This window comes from Papio anubis, chromosome X, assembly GCF_008728515.1.
Source record: "Papio anubis isolate 15944 chromosome X, Panubis1.0, whole genome shotgun sequence".
NCBI lineage: Eukaryota > Metazoa > Chordata > Mammalia > Primates > Cercopithecidae > Papio > Papio anubis.
In genome coordinates this window covers 67,460,142-67,479,429 of record NC_044996.1, presented here as the reverse complement: position 1 = coordinate 67,479,429, position 19,288 = coordinate 67,460,142, and the positions used below count along the sequence as shown (strand labels likewise).

Sequence of the window (19,288 nt, the reverse complement as noted above, 5' to 3'; positions counted from 1 at the left end):
AAAGAAAGAAAGAAAGAAAGAAAGAAAGAAAGAAAGAAAGAAAGAAGAAAAGAAAAGAAAAGAAAAGAAAAGAAAAGAAAAGAAAAGAAAAGAAAAGAAAAGAAAAGAAAAGAAAAATGCTAAGAAGACAACTAGTAAACAATAGTTCCCTTGGCCAATTTATTCCCAAACTTCCAAATTTGCTCCTTAAAGGAGACAACTTTCAAATGTTTTGGTTATCTCTACTGGCACTTATCTCCACTTTTCTAAACAATATGCTTATATTGCTATTTCTTGATTAATCACTCTTAAATTCTACCTTTTGACTTTCTATGATAGTAGATAAGGATTTAGACCTCTTACACTTAAACTTCTAAACTTCCCCTCCCCATGCTTTCAATATAGTTATATCATAATTTAGGGAAAATTGGCACTCAGCATTTACATTGGTATGACCATATACATTTTGTTTGTAGTTGAACTGACTAGTATACTGTTATTACTTTTCTTTTCTCGTATAATTTCTTCTTTTTCCAGACATTAATAATTGACCCTTTTCTTTATATTCTTAGATTTTTATGAACCTAGTACTAATTGTACCCAAACATTCCGTCATTGTTTCCACACTATTTTCCACAGGAGCAAACACATCAGGTAATTCCTCAATTCCCATTTTCCCGGAAGTATTCCCTCTTGGAGCCTTTTACCTCTTTGCTCGGCTTTGGGCTAGTTTCTCTCCAGGTCTATTGCATATCTACCATCCTGAATATTCCCTTTGCCATCATCCTGTGTTGGATTCCCTGTTCCTTTAATCTTCCTTTTTCTCTATTTGCTCCCTTGTTTTGGTAGACCATATCCTCCAGTCACTTTCCTAGTGCTGCATAGAAGGCACTTTTTGAGTCCTAATATGTTTGAAAACATCTTTAGAGCTACTAATACACTTTGCAGTGCCTCATTTTTTAATATGAATGGGAAGTCAAATATTATCATATATTTGAAGAAGGCCTCTGATATATTTTTAAAAAGGCCAAAATAAACAGAGAAGACTTGGAGAGGAAAAACACAGAGCCAAAGCTAACAATAAAACGTTCAAAATAGGTAAATAATATGCTTCCACAGATGAGAGATGCTGCATCTGCGAATCAAGAACAAGATACTATATGAACTCGCTGACGCTGAACACATGGAGCTTCCTGGAATGTGGCATGCCCACGTAGCCGTACACGTCTCTTTAACTGTATTCTTCGTGATATCTTTTATAGTAAACCAACAAATGCATTGAAAACATATGCTTGAGAGACAGGTGCCACTGAAACTATGAATAGTACATGAACTTCACTTGCTATTGAAGAGTATTCCGATACTGAGGTACAGAATCACCAAGTAGTAAATCTGGAAGCACGGCAAGACAAGCTAATAAAAGCATTTGGATACTTTTCTTAAAGGTGAGAGTGGATTGAGGATGTTTTTTCCTCTATACGGAAAAGTATTAGTAGTTGAGATGAAATGGTTTGCAGACCAGGGACACAGTGCAGTTGGTGTGAAAACCAGTGAACTTGAGATACAAGAATGTTTTACAAAGCAAATCTTTCTTACTCAGAAGAACCAATCACTGAAATTCCTGAAACCAAATATATAAGAGTTCTTTAGGGAACATTTCATTGTACTGTTGCAGCATTTTTTATCTTCCCAGAACAAATATTGGCAAATTTGACAGGATTTGGAATAGAGGAGCATTAGTTACCATTAATCCAGGTGGATTGTGAATGCTCTGCAAGTATAATGTCATTCCTCCTGAGAAAAGGGTTTCAGTTCCTCATGTGTGTTCTTTCTTATGATTCAAGTAAAAACATCATTTTTATGTTCCACATGCTTAAATTGAAAGGTTGTTTGGTACAATATGCAGTATTTATTGTCTTGGAAATGCTGATGCTTTTGAAGAACAATATAAAAGTTGGGGAATTGACTGCATTTTTGGAAAGATATATCTACTTACAGAAAAATAAATGAGACATGATAAAATCGAGTAACATCACCATGATTTTGAGCAATTGAAAATTATGCTAAGGCTGGGCACAGTGGCTCATGCTTGTAATCCAGCACTTTGCAAAGTCAAGGAGGGAGGACTGCTTGAGATCAAGAGTTGGAGGCCAGCCTGGAATATACTGAGGCCTCATGTCTACAAAATATAAGAATAAAAAATTAGCCTGGCATGGTGGCATGTGCCTGTAGTTCCAGCTACTTGCGAGGCTGACGTTGGAGGATCACTTGAGCCTTGGACGTTGAGGTTGCTGTGAGCCTGCCTGTGCCACTGCACTCCAGCCTGGGTGACAGATCAAGATGTTGTCTCAAAAAAAAAAAAAAGAAAAGAAAAGAAAAAAGAAAACAAAGAAAGAAAAAGAAATTATTCTAAGGCCTGAAAATGTAATAGATGAATTTTTAAAACTTGTTTATAAATCATAACATAGATCTTTGCTCAAAAATGCATACAACTTCTTAGAAAGAAAAACACATACTAAAAAAGTTAAAATAGTGTCTTTGGAGGAGAGTATGGTGGGTAAAAGGTGAAAGATTAAACCTGTGTGTCTTACTGACAGATTGCAAGATTTTTTTATCAATCAGTATGTATTACTTGTATAATTAAAAAATAAAAATGTAATGCATATTACTTATCTATAACAGACATAGAAAAACTGACATTCTTTATGAATTCAGAATGATTGAAGAAATATAACAGTTCAATAAGGTTCAAAGTGGTCCCAAAAATTAAGTAAAAGATTTGCTTTTATTATAAATCTTTATCTTTTACTCAAATCCTGGCATCCCTTTTCACGTTTTCTCCATATATAATTATACATGTAACATAATCAAGAAATAAATTTTAATTGAACAAACCAATCTATATGGATCAAAATATTATTCCCAAACTGTAAGAATAAATTTTTAACAGTTTTTTTAAAAATATACTACAAAAATAACTATCAGCGCACAAGACATAGATCCTGGAAATTTAAATACGACATAAAAAGGAATCAGTCTTGTATTCTCTCTTGTTGGTTAATATCACATTGGTGGATATAGCCTAGTGTTCTCAAGGTTTAGTCTACCCCCAAATCACCTGAAGACTGTAGGTTGAGCATGGAAGAATACACACAAACATTTATTCACGCTCTTTCCTGAAATCCCCTTAAAATAATAGTAAGGGATTTTTTTAAGCCTTTATTGTGATAGAGACCCAACCAAATAAAGAAAAGGACATGGGAGAAAACAAACACAAGGCTATGAACAGAAAAAAAACTCACAAAAATTAGGATTGTTATCCTTAGAAAAATAAGAGAAGATGGAAAGTGGATAGAGATGTGGCCAACTGACTTAGCTCATGTCAGAGAAAGATGTACATAGGTTCACTTCTCATTGGACTACTCCTACACAGTCATTTTAGCCTTCAACAAATGATTGCTGACATCTCTTATCTGTTCCATGTTCATCTATTCGTGTTCATTTGTTCTGTGTTCATCTGTTAAGGGTCTTAAGGCCTGTAGACTCATAAGCTTCAATATCAGCTGATTGGACAGTAAGGCAAGCAGGTCCCTAAATGTTAGCATTTAGAGTTCTTGAATAGCAGACATCTTAACATTGATGGTCTAGTTTATTAAATTTTTTTCCTTTGTGATTAGTGCCTTTTGTTTTCTGCTTAAGAAATGTATGCTGGAGGCTGGCCAAGATAGTCGACTAGAAGCAACTAATGTGTGCTGCACTCACGGAGAGAAACAGAAGGGCTAAGTAAATGCAGCACCTTCAACTGAAACATCCAGATACACACATTGGAATTCATCAAGGAAACAAAGAAAAGTAAGGCAGGATGACCACTCATCTGGGAGAGACATGGAGTTGGGGGGCTTCCCCTACCCAGGGAAGTGCTGAGAGGGTAAGGGACCTCGAGGAACCCACATTTCCCCCATGGATATTTGGAACCCTCAGGTCAGGAGATCCCCTGGTGTACCCACTCCACCAGGGCCTGCAGTCTGACATGCAGAGAGCTACATGGAGTCTTGGCAGAACAGCTGCTCAGGCACACATAGAGCCCAAGGAGTCTTAGATACCCATGCTCACCAGCAAAGCAGCTGCAACTCTAGCAAAGCAAGAGATTAGACTCCCATACCTAACCCAGGAAAAGGGCTGAATCCCGGGGACTGAGCAGTGACTAGCTGCAGGCCCTGCTCCTACGGTACCTTGCAGGATAAATCCCACTGGCTTGGAACCACAGTCAGCCACCAGTAGCAGCATTACACCTCCCTGAGACATGACCCCCAGAGGGAGGGGTGGCCACCGTCTTTGCTATTTTGCAACCTTAGCCATTGTTGGCTTCGGACCTTAGAAAGTCCCAGCCAGCTAGGGGCTGGAGCCAGTACAGTGCAGCTACCCTCTGAAAAAGTGACTAGACTGCTTTTTTATGTGAGTCCTGGATTCTGTTTCTCCTCAATGGGATAGGTCTTCCCACCGGGGTCTTCAGCCTCCCCCACTGGTATTTCCTGGCTAGCAGCAGCTCTAGGCCTCCCTGAAAGGGAACTCCCAGAGGAATGGGTGGCCCACCATCTTCACTATTTCACAGCCTTTGTCATTGTTGCCTTCAGGCTTTGGAGAGTCTGAGGCAACTGGGGGCTGGAGTGGACCCCCAGCATAGCACAGCACTAACTGCTCTACAGAAAAGGCGCCAGACTACTTTTTTACAAAGCCCCCTAATCCCATTCCTCCTCACTGGGAGGGACCTCTCAACCAGGACTTCCTGCTGGTGTGTTTGGGCTGGCAACAGATAATGGAACTTCCAAGATGATTAGGGTCTGGAGCAGACCTCCAGCATACTGCAGCAGCCCTATGGAAAAGTGGCCAGACTGTTTGTTACACGGATCTCCAATCCTGTATCTTCTCACTGGGCGGGTCCTCCTGACATGGATCTCCAGCAGTCTCCCACCAGGGCTGAGCCAGTAGCAGCTCTGCAAGTCCTTGGGTCAGAGGTCCCAGTGGAAGGTGAGGGTTGCCATATTTGCTGTCCCACATTCCTTGCCCTTGCTGTCTCCAGGCTCTAGAGAGTCTGCAGGGACAAGGGGCTCGTCTGGACTCCCAGCACCAAGCACCAACCTCAAAGAAAAGTGGGTGGCCTGTTCTCCATGCAGGTCCCAGTCCTCGCTTTTCCTCACTGGACAGAGCTGCCCAACCTGGGACTCCAGCACAACCACCCTGCCCTCACCTGACTACTTCAATCAGAGACAGCCCAGTATTTCTCCGAGGAGAAAATCCAAGAGTTAATCCACAACCCTACTGCCACTGCACTTGTAGGGGTACCACCTAACAACCCTCAGACTGGGGAAGTAACAAAGGACCCAGTCACTATGCTGGCACCTCCAGCACACAGCAACCACCAAAGATGAGTCTAGCCCCTCTTCCCTGGGAATCCCGAACCCCCACTCATCACCAGGAAGCACAATAAAAGAATACAGAAGCTGACAGGCAAAATAGGCAGTATAAAAAAGAATCTAACTGACCTAACAGAGCTGAAAAACACACTACAGGAATTTCACAATGCTGTCACAAGCATTGACAGCAGAATATACGAGGCTGAGGAAAGAATCTCAGAACCTGAAGACTGGCTCTCTGAAATAAGACAGCCAGACAAAAATAAAGACAAAAACAAGAAAAAGAATAAATAAAACCTCCAATAAATATGAGATTATGTAAAGAGGCCAAGTTTACGAATCATTGGCATCCCTGAAAGGAACAGAAAGAAAGCAAACAACTTGGAAAGCATATTTTAGGATATTGTTCATTAAAACGTCCACAAACTTGCTAAGGAAGCCAACGGTCAAATTCAGGAAATACAGAGAACCCTTTAAAGATTCTACACAAGGAGATCATCCTCACTTGTGCTTTTCAGCTCTGCCATTCCCACTTAGGGATAATCTTCTTGGATAGAAGTGTAGCATGTATTTCAGTGCTGTCATCCCCATTTGGGGATGATCTCTTCGTATACAATTTTGCAGGAGTTCTCCGTATTGAAATGAAAGAAAAAAATGTTAAAGGCAGCCAGAGAGACAGATCACATTAACTACAAAAGGAAGCACATCAGACTAACAGCACACCTTTCAGAAGAAACCCTACAAGCCAGAAGAGATTGGGGGCTTATATACAACATTCTTAAAGAAAAGAAGTTCCAACCAAGAATTTCACATCTGGTCAAACTAAACTTCATAAGCAAAGCAAAAATAAGATCATTTTCATACAAGCAAATCCTAAGGAAATTTATTATCACCAGACCTGCCTTTCAAGACCTCCTGAAAGTAGCACTAAATATCAAAAGGAAACACCATTACCAGCCAATACAAAAACATACTTAAGTACACAGACCAGTAACACTATAAAGCAACCACACAAACAAGTTTGCATAATAGCTAGCTAACATCATCATGGCAGTGTCAAATCCACATATATCAATATTAACTTTGAATGTAAATGAGCCAAATGCCCTAATTAATGGGCACAGAGTGGAAAGCTGGATAAAGAACCAAGAACCAATGGTATATTGTCTTCAAGAGACCCATCTCACATGAGATGATACCCATAGGCTCAAACTAAGATGACAGAAAAGTCTACCAAGTAAATGGAAAACAGAAAAAAGCAAGAGTTGCAGTCCTCATTTCAGACAAAATAGACTTTAAAGCAACGCAGATCAAAAAAGACAAAAAAGAGCATTACATAATGGTAAAGGGTCAGACTCGACAAGAACACCTAACTATCCTAAATATATATGCAACCAACACAGGATCACCTAGATTCATAAAGCAAGTGCTCAGAGCCATTCAAAGTGACAGACTCACACACAATAATAGTGGGAGACTTTAACTTCTCACTGGCAATGTTAGAAAGATCATCAAGGCAGAAAATTAACAGAGATGTTTAGGTTCTGAATGCAGCACTGGATCAAATGGACCTGATAGACACCTACATAACTCTCCACCAAAAATCAACAGAATTTCATCACCAAATGGCACATACTCTAAAATCTACCACATAATCAGACATAAAACAATCCTCAGCAAATACAAAAGAACTGAAATCATACCAAATACTCTCTTGGACCACAGGGCCATGAAATTGAAAATCAAGATCAAGAAAATTGCTCAAAACCACACGATTTTATTAAATAACCTGCTCCCGAATGACTTTTGGGTAAATAATTAAATAAATAATTTAAATAATAATTAAACATTAACCAAGAAATTATTTGAAACTAATGAAAACAAAGATACAACATACCAGAATCTTTGGGACACAGTTAATGCAGTGTTAAGAGGCAAATTTATAGCACTCAACACCCACATCAAAAAGTCAGAAATATCCCAATGTGACAACCTAACATCCCAACTAAAAGAACTAGATAACCAAGAGGAAACCAAGCCCAAAAGAAGCAGAAGACAAGAAATAGCCAAAGTCAGAGCTGAACTGAAGGAGATTGAAACATGCAAAGCCGCTCAAAATAGTAACATATCTAGGAGTTTGTTTTCTGAAAAAAATAAATAAATAAAATAGACCACTAGCTATAATAATAAAAAAGAAAAGAGATAAAATTCAAATAAACAATTTGAAACAACAAAGAAGATATTAATACTGAACCCACAGAACTATAAATAACCATCAGAGACTGTTATGAACACTTCTGTGCACACAAATTAGAAAATCTAGAAGAAATGGATAAACTCCTGGACACATACACCCTCCCAAGACTGAACCAGGAAGAAATTGAATCGCTGCACAGACCAACAACAAGCTTTGACATTGAATCAGTAATAAACAGCTTATCAACCAAAAAAAAGATCAGAGAGATTCACAGCTGAATTATACCAAATGTATAAAGAAGAGCTGGTACCATTCCTACAGAAACTATTCCAAAAAATTGAGAAGGAGGGACTCTTCCTCAACTTATGACTGTGAGGTCAGCATCACCCTTATATCAAAACATGGCAGAAACATGGCGAGACAAAACAAAAATACAGACAAACAAATGCGGAGAGAATTAATTCACCACAACCAATCCAGCACTACAAGAATTGCTAAAAGGAGCTCTAAATCTTGAAACAAATCCTCAAAATACACCAAAACAGAAGCTCCTTAAAGCATGAATTTCATAGGACCTATATAACAATAACACAGTGAAAAAGAAACCAAGGTATTCAGGTAACAACTAGCACAATGAATAGATGAGTACCTCATATCTCAATACTAGCATTGAGTGTAAATGCCTAAGTGCTCTGCTTAAAGGATACAAAATGACAGAATGGATAAGAATTCGCCAACCAAGTTTCTGCCATCCTCAGGAGACTCACCTAACACTTAGGGACTCACACAAACTTAAGGTAAAGGGTGGAAAAAGATATTCCATGGAAATGGACACCAAAAGTGAGCAGGAGTAGCTATTTTTATATCAGGCAAAACTAACTTTAAAGAAACAGCAGTTTAAAAAGACAAAGAAGGGCATTATAAAATGATAAAACAACTAGTTCAACAGGAAAATGTCTTAATTTTAAATATATATGCACCCAACACTGGAGCTCGCAAATTTATAAAACACTTACTAGTAGATCTAAGACATGAGATAGATGACAACACAGCAAAAGTGTAGGACTTTAATACTCCACTGAGAGCACTAGACAAGTATCAAGACAGAAAGTCAACAAAGAAACAATGGACTTAAACTATGCCCTACAACAAATGGACTTAACAGATATTTACAGAACATTCTACCAAACAACTACAGAATATACATTCTATTCATCAGCACACGGAACATTCTCCAAGTTAGACCATATGATAGGGCACAAAACAAGTCTCAGTAAATTTCAGAAAATCGAAATTATATCAAGAACCCTCTCAGACCACAGTGGGATAAAATTGAAAATCAACTCCAAAAGGAACCCTCTAAGCCATGCATATACACGGAAATTAAACAACCTGCTCCTGAATGATCCTTGGATCAACAATGAAATCAAGATAAAAATTAAAACATTCTTTGAACTGAATGATAATAGTGACACAACCTTTCAAAGCCTCTGGGATATAGCAAAAGCAGTGTTAAAATGAAAGTTCATAGCATTAAATGCCTATATCTAAATGTCTGAAAGAGCACAAACAGACGATTTAAGGTCACACCTTATGTAACTGGAGAAACAAGAACAATCCAAACCCAAACCCAGCAGAATAAAAGGAATAATGAAGATCAGAGCAGAACTAAATGAAATTAAAACAACAAAAAATACCAAACAGAAATGAAAAAAAAAAAACTGTCTTTGTTGAAAAGATAAATAAAATTGATAGACCATTAGTGAGACTAACCAAGAAAAGAAGAGAGAAGATGCAAATAAGCTCAACTAGAAAAGAAACAAAAGATATTACAACTGATACCACATAAATACAAAAGACTATTCAAGGCTACGATGAACACCTTTACATGCAAAAATAGAAAACTATTTTTCTATATATATCCATATATAGAATGGATATATATAGAAATATATATAGAATATATCCTGGAAATATATTCCTTGAAATATACAACCCTACTAGGTTAAACCAGGAAGGTATAGAATCTCTGAAAAGACCAATAACAAGCAGCGGGATTGAAATGGTAATTTTGAAATTGTCAAAATAAGAAAGTCCAGGACCAGAAAGGTTGACAGCTGAATTCTATCAAACATTCAAAGAAGAATTGGTACCAATCCCATCCTATTGACACTATTCCAAAAGATAGAGAAAAGGGAAATCCTTTCTAAATCATTCTATGAAGCCAGTATCACCCTAATACCAAAACCAGGGAAGGACATAACAAGAAAAGAAAACTACAGACCACTATCCCTGATGAATATAGATTCAAAAATCCTCAACAAAATACTAGCAAACCAAATCCAACAACACAGCAAGAAGATAATCCATCATAATCAAGTGGGTTTCATACCAGGGATGCAGGGATGGTTTAACATACATAAGTCAATAAACATGATACACCACATAAATATAATTTAAAACAAAAGTCACACGATCATCTCAATAGGCACAGAAGAAGCATTTGACAAAAATCCAGCATCCCTTTATGACTAAAACCCTCAGCAAAATTGGCATAGAAGGGACATACCTTAAGTTAATAATAGCCATTTAATACAAACCCACAGCCAACGTTATACTGAATGGGGAAAAGTTGAAAGCATTCCTCCTGAGAACTGGAACAAGATAAGGATGGGCATTTTTCACCACTTCTATTCAACATAGTACTGGAAGTTCTAGCCAGAATAATCAGACAAGAGAAAGAAATAAAGGGCATCCAAACTGGTAAAGAGAAAGTCAAACTGTCACTGTTTGCTGTTGATATGATTGTATACCCAGAAAACCCTGAAGACTCATCCAAAAAAGTTCTTGGAACTGGGAAATGAATTCAGTAAAGTTTCAGTACACAAAATTAATGTTCACATATCTGTAGCTCTCCTATACACCATCAGTGACCAAGCTGAGAATTAAATCAAGACCTCAAACCCCTTCACAATGGCTGCAAAAAATAAAATAAAATACTTAGGAATATGCCTAACCAAGGAGGTGAAAGACCACTACAAGGAAAACTACAAAACAATATTGAAAGAAATCACCAGTGACACAAACAAATGGAAACACATCCCATGCTCATAAATGGGTAGAATCAATATTGTGAAAATGATCATACTGCCAAAAGCAGTCTACAAATTCAATGCAATTCCCCTCAAAATGGCACCATCATTCTTCACATAACTAGAAAAAACAATACTAAAATAAATGTGGGACCAATAAAGAGCCCACATAGCCAAAGCAAGACTAATAAAAACCAAACAAAACAAAAAAACAAACAACAACAACAACAAAAGAACCACACATATCTGGAGGCATCACATTACCAGACTTCAAATTATACTTTACGACCATAGTCACCAAAACAGCATAGTACTGGTATAAAAATAAGCACATAGACCAATGGAACAGAATACAGAACCCAGAAATAAACCCAAATAGCTACAGCCAACTGATACTCGATGAAGCTAACAAAAACACAAAGTGGGGAAAGTACACCTTATTGAACAAATGTTGCTGGGATAATTGGCAAACCACATGTAGAAGAATGAAACTGAATCCTCATGTCTCATCTTATACAAAAGTTAACTCAAGATAGATCAAAGAATTAAATCTAAGACCCAAAACCATAAAGATTTTAGAAGATAACATCAGATAAACCCTTCTAGACATTGGCTTAGGCAAAGAGTTCATTACCAAGAACCCAAAAACAAATGCAAAAAAATTGAAGATAAACAGATGGGACTTAATTAAACTAAAAAGCTTGTACACATCAAAAGAAATTATCAGCAGAGTTAAGGGACAACCCACAGAGTGGGAGAAGATCTTCACAATCTTTACATTTGAAAAAGGACTAATATACAGAATCCAGTTCTTCAAAGAACTCAAACAAATCAGCAAGAAGAAAACAAACAATCCCATCAAAAAGTGGGCTAAGGACATGAATAGACAATTCTCAAAAGAAGATACGCAAATGGCCAACAAATATATGAAAAATGCTCAACATCATTAATTATCAGAAAAATGCAAATCAAAACCACAATGTGATACCATCTTACTCCTGCAAGAATTGACATAATCAAAAAATTTAAAAACCAGTAGATGTTGGAATGGATGTGGTGAAAAGGGAACACTTTTACACTGCTGGTAAGAATGTAAACTAGTACAATCACTACAGAAAACAGTATGGAGTTTCCTTAAAGGACAAAAAGTAGATCTACCATTTGATCCAGCAATTCCACTACTAGGTAACTACCCAGAGGAAAAGAAGCCATTATATTAAAAAGATACTTGCACACACATGTTTATAGCAGCACAATTTGCAATTGCAAAAATATGGAAACAACCCAAATGCCCATCAATCAATGAATGGATAAAGAAAATGTGTGTGTATATATATATATATATACACACACACACACACATACCATGGAATACTACTCAGCCATAAAAATAGATGAGATAATGACATCTGCAGCAACCTGAATGGAATTGGAGACTATTATTCTAAATGAAGTAACTCAGAAATGAAGTAACTCAGAAATGGAAAACCAAACATTGTATGTTCTCACTCATATGTGAGAGCTAAGCTATGAGGATGTAAAGGCATAAGATTGATACATTGGACTTTGGAGACTCTGGAGAAAGGGTCAGGGATGGTGAGGGATAAAAGACTACACATTGGGTACAGTGTACACTGCTCAGGTGATGGGTGCACCAAAATCTCAGAAATCACCAATAAAGAACTAATGTAACCAAACATCACCAGTTCTCCAAAAACCTATAGAAATAAAAAAAATTTTGTAAAAGGAAAAGAAATCCACATGATTATCTCAATAGAGACATAATAGGCTTTCAATAAAATTCAAAACCCCTTCATGTTAAAAACTCTCAATAAACTAGTTATTAAAGGAATACACCTCAAAATAACAAGAGCCATTTATGACAAACCCACAGCCAACATCACACTGAATAGGCAAAAGCTGGAAGCATTCCCCTTGAAAAGCAGCACAAGTCAAGGATGTCCCCTCTCACCACCCCTGTTCAACATAGTATGGGAAGTCCTGGTCAGAACAGTAAGTCAAGAGAAAGAAATGAAAGTCATCAAATAGAAAGAGAGGAAGTTGAACTATCCCTTTTGGCAGACGACATGATCTTATACCTAGAAAACCCCATAGTCTCAGACCAAAAGCTTCTTAAGCTTCAGCAAAGTCTTGGCATACAAAATCAATGTAGTAACATCACCAGCATCCGTATAAAACAAGAGTCAAACCAAGAGCCAAATCAGGAATGCAATCCCATTCACAATCGCCACAAAAAGAATAAAATACCTAGGAACACAACTAACCAGAAAAGTGAAAGATCTCTACAAGGAGAGCTACAAAAAAAGCTACAAGGAGCTGCTCAAGAAAAATCAAAGATGACACAAACAATTGGAAAAACATTCTATGCTCATGGATAGGAAGAATCAATATCGTTAAAATGGCCATACTGCCCAAAGCAATTTATAGATTCAATGCTATTCATATCAAACTACTAAGGACATTCTTAACAGATCTAGAAAAAAACTACTTAAAACTTCATATGGAACCAAAAAACAGCCTGAATAGCCAGGGCAATCCTAAGCGAAAAGAAGAAAGCTGGAGGCATCACGTTACCAGACTTCAAACAGTATTACAGGGCTACAATAACAAAACAACATGATACTAGTACAAAAACAGACACATAGACCAACGTAACAGAATAGAGAGCCGAGAAATAAGGTTGCACACTTACAACCATCTGATCTTTGACAAAGCTGACAAAAACAAGCAATGGGGAAAAGACTCCCTATTCAACAAATGGCACTGGGATAACTGACTAGCCACGCAGAAGATTGAAACTGGACCCCTTCCTTACACCATATACAAAAATCAGCTCATGATGGTTTAGACTGAAGTGTAAAACCCAAAACTATAAAAACACTGGAAGACAACCTAGGAACTACCATTCTGGAAATAGGAATGGGCAAAGATTTCATGGCAAAAATGCCAAAAGCAATTGCAACAAAAGCAAAAATTGGTAAATGAGACCTAATTAAACTTAAAAGCTTCTGCACAGCAAAATAAACATACATCAACACAGTAAACAGACAACCTATAGAATGGGAGAAAATATTTGCAAACTGTGCATGTGACAAAAGTCTAATATTCAGCATCTATAAGGAACTTAAACAAGTTTACCAAAAAAAAAAAAAAATTCCATTACAAAGTGGGCAAAGGACGTGAACACACTTTTCAAAAGAAGACATACATGCAGCCAACAAGCATGTGAAGAAAAGCTCAACATCACTGATCATTAGAGCAATACAAATCAAAACACAATGAGATGCCTTCTCATACCAGTCAGAATGGCTATTACTAAAAAGTCAAAAGGTAACAGATGCTGGCAAACTTGTGGAGAAAATGGAATGCTTATTCACTGTTGAGTTCATTAGTTCAACCATCGTGGAAAACAGTGTGGCAATTTCTCAAAGAGCTAAATCCAGAGATACCACTCAACCCAGCAATCCCATTACTGGGTATATGCCCAAAGGAATATAAATCATTCTATCATAAATACACATGCACATATATATTCACTGCAACACTATTCACAATAACAAAGACATGGAATCAATTAACATACCCATCAATGGTCAACTAGATAAAGAAAATATGGTACATATACACTGTGGAATACTATGCAGCCATAAAAAAGAAAAAGATCATGTTCTTCACAGGAACTCATATAGTGCTGGAGACCATTATTCTTAGCAAACTAACACAGAAACAGAAAACCAATTACCGCATGTTCTCACTTATAAGTGGGAGCTAAATGATGAAAATACAAGGATGCATGGAGGGAAACAACAGACTCTGGCACCTACCTGACGGTGAGGAGTGGCATGAGGGAGAGGATCAGGAAGCATAACTAATGAATAGTAGGTTTAACACCTGGGTAGCAAAATAATCTGTACAACAAACCCCAGTGACACAGTTTACCTATATAAAAAAGTTGCACATATACCCCTAAACATAAAATAAAAGTTAAAAAAAGATTTGGTCATTCTAATTGTGACTGTGTAGTAAATAATACTACTCCAAATTGAAATCAATAAATATTATCTAAGAGATGCAATCACTCAAGAAAGATTGTCTAATTTGTTGTTACTCTTGATTAAACACAATTTATGTGAAAATATTGAATATAAAAAATAGTGACTATTCTGAAATTAAGGGAAGGCAAATTATGTAAAACAAATCCACAATAATTTCCAAAAAAAAAATAAAGAAATCTACGTTTATTCTATTGGTAATGAAGCTATTTCCCCATGTTAGATTCTAAAAGTTTCATACATGTTTAGATTTTCAATCCATTGAGAAATCCATTTTTGTGGTGTGAAGTAAGGGTCTTTCCTTCATACGAATATAAAAATGACCCGTTTAAGCAAAACATTTCTTCTCCGTTGCATTTAAACTATGTTATAAATCTTGTGAACATACATGTGTTGATCTGTTTCTGGATTCTCGATTCCATTATTCTATTTACAGATGCACCAATAATACCATGCTGAACTAGTCCACATCTATTAATGATAGGTTTTCATATCTGGTGGTTTCGTTTTATTCTTCCTCGCTGTGATTGCTCTGAATATTCTTATGCTTTTGCAGTCCCAATATAATTTTTAGAATTGACTTGTCAGGCCGGGCACAGTGGCTCATGCCTGTAATCTCAGCACTTTGGTAAAATTTAAAGGTCAATCTCCCTAATGAACATAAACAAAAATTTTTATTATATATTATAAAATTGAATCCAGTGATAAAATACATTGCTATGATCAAGTTTGGTTTACTCTGAATTCAAAGGTGATATGATATTTTTCAAAATTATTTAATTATTATATCAAAGTTTTGATAGCTTTAGTTTCATGAATACTCTCTCATCCTATGATATATTTAACATATTTTTAAAGAAAATACCTTAATGTGGCTGGGTGTGGTGGCTCATGCCTGTAATCCCAGCATTTTGGAAGGCCAAGGCGGGCTGAGTACTAGAGGCCAGGGGTTCAACGCCAACCTGGCCAACATGGTAAAACTCTATCTCTACAAAAAACACACAAACCAACAAACAAACAAACAAAAAACCTTAATATGAACTTAATAAATATTGCATTCATTATAATAATAAAAATTAACTTTTTGTCAAGAAAAATCAATTTGTCATCAATTATTTGAATGGGTAAACATCAAGGAAAAATGAGAAAAGAGGTATAAATTAGAAAAAGTCTATGAGAATCTCAATAAATGAATTAGGATGAAGGTTAAAATTCTATACCTGTTTGTAATAAGAAAAACATTTCTAGCAGACCAGGAATAGAAGAACACATCCTTAGTATATGAAACAAAATCTTATAGCAAACATCATATTTAGTGGTGAAATATTAAAAGTTTTCCTCCTTAGAGTGGCAATAAAACAAGAACACCTGTTGTCATCACTTACATTCAACACTGTAATGAAAGTGCCAGCCAGTGAAATAAAGTAACAAAAATAAATAAAAGGTAAAAGCACTAGAAGTGAAAAAATAAGAGATTTATTATTTGCTTATGACACTGTTATGTATTGAAAAGATTAAAATAATCTATACACATCTGTTAGAAATAGTAAGTGTATTAGGAAAGTTCACTGGATAAAAGGTCAATACACAAAAATCAATCAGTATTAAAATTTGAGAAAAAGAAGATACTTTTTATGATAGCATCAAATACCTAAGAACAAATCTAACAAAACACGTGCAAGAGCCCTATACAGAAAGCTATCAGACATTATTAAGAGAAATTAAGGAGGATCAAAATAAATGGAGGGATATGACATGTTAATTGAAAAACTCAATATTATAAAGACGTCAATTAGTTGCAAATTGGTATATTTTGACCCCTATGAAAACTTCAGCAGATTTTATGTAGAAACTGAAAAGTCAATTCTTTTTTTTTTTTTTTAAACGGAGTCTTGCTCTGTCGCCCAGGCTGGAGTGCAGTGACATGATTTTGGCTCACTGCAACCTCTGTCTCCCGGGTTCAAGTGATTCTCGTGTCTCAGCCTCCCGCATAGTTGGAATTACAGGCGCCTCCCACCACGCCTGGCTAATTTTTGTATTTTTAATAGAGATGAGGTTTCATCATGTTAGCCAGGCGGGTCTCAAACTCCTGACCTCAAGTGATCCACTCACCTTGGCTTCCCAAAATGCTGGGATTACAGGCATGAGCCACCACACCCAGCCACATTAAGGTATTTTCTTTAAAAATATGTTAAATATATCATAGGACAAGAGAGTACTCATGAAACTAAAGCTATCCAAACTTTGATATAATAATTAAATGAATTTCAAAAATATCATATCACCTTTGAATCCATAGAAGAAACCAAACTTGATCATGACAACTGTTCACTTTATTACTGGATTCAATTTTATAATAAATAATAAAAATTTTTGAGGGCAGATGGACCGACTGATGGTAGGGACGGGAGGCGAGCAAGATGGCGCAGACGCAGGGCACCAGGAGGAAAGTCTGTTACTACTACGATGGGGATGTTGGAAATCACTACTACGGACAAGGCCACCCAATGAAGCCTCACCGAATCCGCATGACTCATAATTTGCTGCTCAACTATGGTCTCTAGCAAAAAATGGAAATCTATCGCCCTCACAAAGCCAATGCTGAGGAGATGACCAAGTACCATAGCGACAACTACATTAAATTCTTGCACTCCATCCGTCCAGATAACACGTCGGAGTACAGCAAGCAGATGCAGAGATTCAACCTTGGTGAGGACTGTCCAGTATTCGACGGCCTGTTTGAGTTCTGTCAGTTGTCTACTGGTGGTTCTGTGGCAAGTGCTGTGAAACTTAATAAGCAGCAGACGGACATCGCTGTGAATTGGGCTGAGGGCCTGCACCATGCAAAGAAGTCTGAGGCATCTGGCTTCTGTTACGTCAATAATACCGTCTTGGTCATTCTGGAACTGCTAAAGCATCACCAGAGGGTGCTGTATATTGACATTGATATTCACCATGGCGACGGCGTGGAAGAGGCCTTCTATACCACAGACCGAGTCATGACTGTGTCCTTTCATAAGTATAGAGAGTACTTCCCAGGATCTGGGGACCTACAGGATATCGGGGCTGGCAAAGGCAAGCCCCTGTTAACTACCCGCTCCGAGATGGGATTGATGACGAGTCCTGTGAGGCCGTTTTCAAGCCGGTCAGGTCCAAAGTAATGGAGATGTTCCAGCCTAGTGCGGTGGTCTTACAGTGTGACTCAGACTGCCTATCTGGGGATCGGTTAGGTTGCTTCAATCTAACCATCAAAGGGCACGCCAAGTGTGTGGAATTTGTCAAGAGCTTTAACCTGCCTATGCTGATGCTGGGAGGTGGTGGTTACACCATTCGTAATGTTGCCCGGTGCTGGACATACTAGACAGCTGTGACCCTGGATACGGAGATCCCTAATGAGCTTCCATACAACGACTACTTTGAATACTTTGGACCAGATTTCAAGCTCCACATCAGTCCTTCCAATATGACTAACCAGAACACGAATGAGTACTTGGAGAAGATCAAACAGCGACTGTTTGAGAACCTTAGAATGCTGCCGCACGCACCTGGGGTCCAAATGCAGGCGATTCCTGAGGACGCCATCCCTGAGGAGAGTGGCGATGAGGACGAAGAAGACTCTGACAAGCGCATCTCGATCTGCTCCTCTGACAAACGAATTGCCTGTGAGGAAGAGTTCTCCGATTCTGAAGAGGAAGGAGAGGGGGGCCGCAAGAATTCTTCCAACTTCAAAAAAGCCAAGAGAGCCGGGCGCGGTGGCTCAAGCCTGTAATCCCAGCACTTTGGGAGGCCGAGACGGGCGGATCACGAGGTCAGGAGATCGAGACCATCCTGGCTAACAGGGTGAAACCCCGTCTCTATTAAGAAATACAAAAAACTAGCCGGGCGAGGTGGCGGGCGCCTGTAGTCCCAGCTACTCGGGAGGCTGAGGCCGGAGAATGGCGTGAACCCGGGAGGCGGAGCTTGCAGTGAGCTGAGATCCGGCCACTGCACTCCAGCCTGGGCGACAGAGCGAGACTCCGTCTCAAAAAAAAAAAAGCAAAAAAAAAAATAAAAAAAAAAAAAAAAGCCAAGAGAGTCAAAACAGAGGATGAAAAAGAGAAAGACCCAGAGGAGAAGAAAGAAGTCACAGAAGAGGAGAAAACCAAGGAGGAAAAGCCAGAAGCCAAAGGGGTCAAGGAAGAGGTCAAGTTGGCCTGAACAGACCTCTCTAGCTCTGGTTTCCTGCTGAGTCCCTCGCCTTTCTCCCCCAACCCCTCAGATTTTATATTTTCTATTTCTCTGTGTATTTATATAAAAATGTATTAAATATGAATATCCCCAGGGACAGAAACCAAGGCCCTGAGCCCAGGGAGGCTGTGCTGGGTGAGCTCTTCCAGGGGCCGCGTTGCCACCCATTGTTCCCCAGTTCTTAACTTTGAACCATAAAGGGTGTCAGGTCTGGGTGAAAGGGATGCTTTTATGCAACCATAAGACAAAATCCTGAAATGCGAAGTGCCTGCTTAGTAGCTTTGGAAAGGTGCCCTTATTGAACAT

The 19,288-nt window shown here is 38.0% G+C and overlaps 2 pseudogenes across 1 annotated transcript; both read left to right on the top strand.

The window, feature by feature from the left end:
* The first annotated feature begins 1,296 nt into the window (after positions 1-1,296).
* On the top strand, positions 1,297-2,139 carry LOC101006193 (annotated as a pseudogene).
* Positions 2,140-17,140: 15,001 nt separating this feature from the next.
* On the top strand, positions 17,141-18,536 carry LOC101005853 (annotated as a pseudogene). The gene has a single exon (XR_163381.5). The product of XR_163381.5 is annotated as a histone deacetylase 1 pseudogene (transcript).
* The last annotated feature ends 752 nt before the right edge of the window (positions 18,537-19,288 follow it).